Source organism: Periplaneta americana, chromosome 5, assembly GCF_040183065.1.
Source record: "Periplaneta americana isolate PAMFEO1 chromosome 5, P.americana_PAMFEO1_priV1, whole genome shotgun sequence".
In the NCBI taxonomy this organism is placed as follows: Eukaryota; Metazoa; Arthropoda; class Insecta; order Blattodea; family Blattidae; genus Periplaneta; species Periplaneta americana.
This window is the reverse complement of record NC_091121.1, coordinates 107,364,266-107,370,592: the sequence shown is the minus strand read 5'-3', so window position 1 is coordinate 107,370,592 and position 6,327 is coordinate 107,364,266. Positions and strand designations below refer to the sequence as shown.

General features: G+C 32.0%; 1 long non-coding RNA gene across 1 annotated transcript; it reads left to right on the top strand.

Annotated features, from left to right (window-relative positions):
- Window positions 1–2,082: 2,082 nt before the first annotated feature.
- LOC138700061 (uncharacterized) lies at window positions 2,083–5,713 on the top strand. Its single transcript, XR_011332169.1, has 2 exons — window positions 2,083–2,196; window positions 3,279–5,713. It is a non-coding gene; the product is annotated as an uncharacterized lncRNA (long non-coding RNA).
- Window positions 5,714–6,327: the final 614 nt, after the last annotated feature.

Genomic DNA, 6,327 nt, shown 5'->3' with positions numbered 1-6,327 from the left:
ACTTTACTAGAGACGTAGAAAAAGTCTGTTACAATAAAATTTATTGACCACGTTTTATTTCCAATTCTGATGTGATTATTATTGCTTAACCTCATCCCACTTTAACTACGTAAGCCTACACTACAAGTACCGGTACACGTAAGTTACTCCATTAATTCATATTTTCATTATTATTGTCGTAAAGGGAAATGCAAATTAATATTTATTGGTTTCATAGTTAATTATCGCTATAATCTTGAATGAGCGAAGCGATTATAGTAAATTTCAGTTCGTTTGCACAAACAAAAATAATATTAACCTATTTCTTGCAGGTATCTTCGAGTTTATGGTGGAATTTAATATACTTCATTAAAATAATAAATTAACTTTATGCATTTAATATTGCAATAATGGAAGGAAGGTGTTAATTTTTCCAATAGAACACAACGAAAGTGTAACATATTTTGTCGTCTACTAGGAGAGAGATCTGCGATGATGAGGCGATAGTAGCGATCCTAGTGGTGGGCAACTACCCATGTTTGCATTTTTAGTACATATTGAGCTTCGCGACTGTATATAGTAGACTGTGGTTTAACTCAAATGATAGATGTTGGATGCTCATAAATGTTCCATAGTTTGCCGCATGTGGTCAGGACAGCGCTGGCTGTATTTCGATCACAGAGTTTGTAAAATTAGCAGTACTAAACTCTTTGGTTTCGAAAGTTCTTTGGTTATAAGTTTTGCCAATATGACAGTTTTAAACAGATATTATTAATATCCATTATTTACAGAATGTGTCAGTTTTATAATATTCGGATTATTATTACTATTACTATATAGCTAATTTGCATTTTCATTCGAGGACAAATTCGCCATATTAGTGTACTGTGTATGACCTATTAACCTCATTTGTTCAGTTGATCAATTGTTGGATGTTGGCATTCCTATTCTGTATAAATCTTGTATAAATTATGGAATGGACGAACATGGCTGCTTAAGGAAGAAATTTGAACAGATCGAGTTAATTGAGAAGTTACTGGTGCTTTCCTGCAACAAGAAATAATTCGCAACGTTAAAGGTAAGAAAGAAATATGTTTGAGATTACATGTACACGGTTCAACTTTTCTTTCAACTTCACACATTCAAGCAATGCCTGCAAGATTGGTATTTAATAATAACGGAAGTGCACACAATGTGCAGGATAATATATTATTCTAGCTTTCGCTGCTGCAGAACTTGGTCAGTGAAACTATAATCGGTTTTTATACTCCATCACATGGTATTTTGGTATTTTAATATTAATATGGCGTACCTTGTAGATAGGAAATCTTAATGTATCTTAATTCAACATGCGCTTTAAACTTGATTCTTTCAATATTCTTCCCAGACTGCGTGCGTACGAGCATAAAAAACTGAACCGTGTAGATGCAGCTTAACTGCACCGTCATGTTTTCTAATTTAAACTGAATTCTTCCATCATATCTTAAACGTTTATTAAACTGAGATCTGTAATTGTTTTCAGGGATAAACTTCAGAACGCGATTACCTTCCTTCTACCACTACCACATGATGAACTGACTTCTGTGTTGAATTACAACAGTGTATTAGGCCTAACTGCAATTACGCCAAGAGCTTTAAAGGTAAGCTAACAGAGTTAATATACACTTTGGGTATGAACGAACATCTTATTTTTGTATATAGCTAAGTTAAGTTGGTCAGACATCTTAAAATTCGTGGGACAGAATCTGATATGAGTAAATATGTTGTTCCCGTTGTAATTCTTTACAGTTGCGTTACCAAAGGATGGCGGGGTACCTTAGCTTGGTAACGCAATGGTAAAGAAGTGTTGTTCCCGAAAAAAGATATTTTAGAAATTTGACTTTACAGTTAACAGTAGTACCTTTACTGGAATAATTTTGATAAAATAAAAAGAGTTAAATTGCCGGAGATATTATTTTTATAGACTCCTGGATAGAATTCTTCCAGGAATATTTCACAAACGTTGATTATACTGCAATCCTTCAATTGTTCTATGAAATGTAGTGTTATTAATGCATTATATGATACTAGGCTACTGCTGGTTTGTTTCAGTTAATAGAAAGACAAATGGAGTTTTACACTGTGAATGTGCTGCAGTGTACTGTCAGAAATCGGATAGTAATGAGGAGACCTGGTTATTCCTGTTTCCTGCGCCAAGTAATGCAGCACAGCTAAAAGGTAAGCAATGGCATTGGCATAAGCTCAATGCAAAGATATCCTTATATATCATCAGTAAATAGTCAGGATTGGTAAACTGTAGTGATTTTTAAATTTAAGTGAGAATTATTTGTCAAATTCGTATTTGTTTAGTAAAACGAGTTTTTGCCTTCTTTTGTAATTCATTTAAACTTAATTTGTGCATTAGTTCCTACATAATTGTGTATTTTGTTAATGTGTTATTTTAAGTAATTATTAATAAAAAATAATTTACTATGTTTACACATAGGTCTCATTATTAATACATGAAGAGTTACAGCACTAATAACCTGCACTTAATGATAATAATAATTAGCTTAGACTTAGGCAAGATATTATGCTCAGTTTGTTATTCATTAGAAAAGAATTCAACTATTTAGGGAGATTAATATTTACAAATAAATTTATCAGAAGAGCTTAGCATTGTGTGTTTTCAGAATAAATACATAGTCCATTTGGCATTGTGCAACTTTTACTTTGAATATTGTTATGAGCTACAACTATTCATTTCAATCCTCAGCATCATACTGTGCTTTAATTAGATGGTGATTCCGAAAGTAGGCTCTACTTGACTACCTGTACCATGTGTACTGTTGCTCCTTAATTAGGAGTTGGGAAAAGACATATGAGAAGCAAACTTTCAAAACCTGTCCATTTCTTCAGAAAATGCTAGAATTATATGTCTGTAATAAACAAAGATTTTTCTGTGGTGAAATTTTTATATGAATTCATAGGAAGAAAAATATATTTCACCATAGAAAATATTTTGTTCATTGCAGAGATGCAAGTTTGCTACTCATATATATTGCTAATAGTTTTAAGAAGCAGCAGAACAGTCATATGTAAAAACGTTTATATATATTTTTTTCAGGAAGTTAATTTCTCATCTTAATCATGTTAGGTGCATATAATTTTAATCTGTGATTTAAATAGTAACAATTATTTGATGTAAATAAAATGAAAATTATTTTATTTACAGCATGATTAAATCATTAATTTAAATTAATACCAACCTTGGTTTGTGTATTTTTTTAAAGATAATAATAGAATTTTGATTGTAACAGGTACCACATGTGGGCAGCTGTGGCAGAAAATCCTCATCCTTACAGAAGGGCCTATATATGTGCAAGCCATTTTCGCAGTAATCAGTATAACGGTGACTTCAGATATAACTTACTAAGAGGGGCCATTCCATCAAGGGATGCTTGGTATCCCACTCAAGAACTACGACCCACTACATCACCAGCCTACTTACATTAACCTTTTTCACCACCTAACATAATTGCTTCATTCATTGCACTTCATTGTGGCATCAATTTGAACCTGTATTCTCTTTCATTGAGTGATTCATTCATTGTCTTTATCTTTTAACAAAATTGTGTTTAATTATGTTGACAAGTGTGTGGTAATGGACTTCATTCATTATTATTATTATTATTATTATTATTATTATTATTATTATTATTATTATTATTAAAGGTAAAAGATACAGGTATCCCCGTAACATGCCAAGAAGGCATTTGGGGGGCATGGAGGTAGAGCCCCATGCTTTCCATGACCTCGGTACTAGAATGAATTATTATTATTATTATTATTATTATTATTATTATTATTATTATTATTATTATTATTATTATCATTGTTATCTCATTTCGTTTAATGTGTTGATTTCTTCAGTTAATTGAAGGAAAATAAGGTTGAATTCATTCATTCATGTGAAAAAAAAAGTAGAGTACTTGACTTCTACATTATGAGCAATATAATTTTTGTAATATATAGGGCAATGATAAATCTAACGATCTTTAAGACCCTAAGTTAACATTACATAGTAATATAAATACAAATAATAATTACTAGTACAATGAGCATTTCAGTTGTGTCATCTATAGGGCATAGGAGGGAGTCCAGTGGCAGCGATACGAATCTGCAGCTTCTGCAACTGGTGAGATTTGGGTGCATTATTTAGAATTTTTAGAGAGTAAATATGTTGTTGTTTTCTAATGTCAGGCGTTTGACAATAAAGTCATTTGACCTCTTGCACTCCAATATTTTTCAAAGATATTATCATGACCAGAGTAAATATGTTGATGTTTTCTAATGCCAGACATTTGACAATAAAGTCATTTGACTTCTTGCACTCCAGTATTTTTCAAAATTATTGTCATGGTCAGCCACTGAAGCACAGATTTTGAGGTGTTCCGAATCCATTTCTTGATTTGAGTAGCACAATGGACAGTTAGGAGACTGATATATTCCAATTCTATGCAGCAAAATAGTCCCCCAATCGGATTTCTGGGCGGGACTACTTTAATGGTACAGAAGCAACTAAATTTTTTATAATGGAATGCTTGTATAACATCAGCCAAGAAGAGAGTAAATATGGTACAATATTTTGTCTCTTCTCACTTTATAGATCTCTTGGATATGGAACAACAAGTTTTGACGGAGAAATCATTATAATAAGTAAAAGTCTCAGGAATCTTCTATGCCACATCAATAAATTTAAGAATGCAGTTATATTGTCACACTCCAAAGCAGCTATTCTATCAATAGTCTCTAAATACATACTTTGATTTCAAACAGCGGAAATAACTAAAATGCTCTCTCAATTAATATCACTCAATAAAAGAATTGTATTCCAGTGGATACCATCCCATTGTGGAATCATGGGAAACGAGAATGCTGATGCTTTAGCAAAGAAGGGCAGCGCTGCTACTTACAGACCTGTTACTAAATCTACGTATTACTCTGTGAAAAGATTTATTAAATCTACATACTTAGACTTCAACAAACAAAATTTGATAACACAAATCTCAAGGGAAAAAATGGAACTCTCTGCATCATAATCCACACTTAATTCCCGATTTACCACGAAAATCGTCTGTAGCTGCATTTAGATTGGCAACAGGCCATGACTGTCTGGCCAAACAAACACCTGCATAGAATTGGAATATATCAGTCCCCTAACTACCCACTGTGCAACTCAAACCAAGAAATGGATTCGGAACACCTCAAAATCTGTGCTTCAATGGCTGGCCATGATAATATCTTCGAAAAATATTGGAGTGCAAGAGGTCAAATGACTTTGTCAAACCCCTGGCATTAGAATACAACAACAACATATTTTGAGCAATGGGGCCACAACCAAATCAAACACTCAGTATCAAAGCTCAAAATTAGGAAATGTTGCGAAGTATAGACTTATCTCTAATAAATTGTATTGCACTTTTTCTAATATGTTCAGTGTTTTAAATCAACTATACATCAGAGAATGAAAAATAATTTTTTACTTGTATTTCTTAATGGTGTTTTTATTAAAAGTCTAAGTTAATTTTATGTCTGTTGTAGACAAATAGTTTTCTTTGTATTCTTTATCAGTGGTGATTATTGATTACTTAGATTTTTAATATCCATATATTAAACTAATGGCAGTTACTTTTAAAAATAGATGTTCAGCTCTGACGGTGTAAAACAAATAAAGTGGTGTTTTATAAATGTTTATGAACGTGCGTTGTACTATGTCACAGCAAAAATCTTATGACTATTTTCAAGCTAATGTTTGACATAAAAAAATTAAGAGCAAATTATAATTATATAACTGACCAATAATAACTTCGAAGTCAATATTCCAAAGTCCATCTTTGTTTTTATTTTCCAATAAATGATATATAACATTATTTAAAAATAGTGCTTAAGGTGTTTTGGAGAGAAGTATCCTATCCTATTCGCTTCCTGTATCTCAATTACATATTTGATCTAGAAGATGCAAAAACTTTTATTAGTCAAATTTGATAAATTAATTTAATAAAACGGTTAAATGATGGTGTTAAAAGAGGGAGTGTGTTAATGGTTTTCAGTTTCATGTTCAACCATTATATTTGTATTCACATGTTAAAACAAAAATGTGATATAAATATTGTTGTTAAACATGTTATTTAAACTGATAAACCATTACACACTCCTTTGGCGATATGAAAAATACCAGTATGTGTTGGTATAATAGGTATCTGCAGTACCGATCGTGCTCTAATGTTGGCATAATGGATACCTGTAATACCGATCGGGCCGTATAACAAGGGGTGTAGTTCCGCATTCTGCCGCTATGTGTAACGA